A 692-nucleotide genomic window follows, 5' to 3' on the forward strand; every position below is an offset into this window, starting at 1 on the left:
ATGACAATCGGGTCTTCCCAGACAATATTTATATCAACAGATATGTTCTCGTGTGATGAGAATGAATCTGATGACAATATCCGTCGCATTCTCCAGCCGATAATCTTGATGTCCTGATAGCAGGGGAGGGCAAGGAGTAGATCAGGGAAATTACAGGGTAAAACAGACTGAAATAATATCAATAGAAAACAAGAGTGTGTAAAACAAGCACAAAAAAAACCACACTTAAAATCGACATATGAAACTCTACGGACGTCACCACCATCTTTGAAAGGTATGACATTTGTGCCAACGATCATACCACGTTGAAAGCACCGCTTCTCGTCCGATCAGCGAAGTTAAGCAGCGTTGGGTCTGGTCAGTACTTGGATGGGTGACCGCCTGGGAACACCAGATGCCGTTGGCATTTTATTATAAATGTACCACAGCTTGCCCACGCCTGTGCAGTTAGCCAGGGTGGTAAATAAAGGACTAAACTAATGACATTTGTATTAAATCCTCATCCGAGGAGAGAATGCAAGAGATCCTAGATATACTTTCTGCAAGGGCTACTGAGTGTGGCTTGATAATTTCATCTGAAAAAACAAAGGCACTTAACCCACAGACAATCCCTCTGCCAAGGTTTCATATAAATGACGTTGAGCTAGATCTCTGCCATCAATACAAATACCTTGGGGTGATTGTTAATGATT

General features: G+C 42.1%; 1 non-coding gene across 1 annotated transcript; it reads left to right on the forward strand.

Moving 5' to 3' along the window:
* The first annotated feature begins 287 nt into the window (after positions 1–287).
* On the forward strand, positions 288–406 carry LOC125040988. Its single transcript, XR_007116245.1, has one exon. It is a non-coding gene; the product is annotated as a 5S ribosomal RNA (ribosomal RNA).
* Positions 407–692: the final 286 nt, after the last annotated feature.

The sequence above is a fragment of the Penaeus chinensis genome, chromosome 29, assembly GCF_019202785.1.
Source record: "Penaeus chinensis breed Huanghai No. 1 chromosome 29, ASM1920278v2, whole genome shotgun sequence".
In the NCBI taxonomy this organism is placed as follows: Eukaryota; Metazoa; Arthropoda; class Malacostraca; order Decapoda; family Penaeidae; genus Penaeus; species Penaeus chinensis.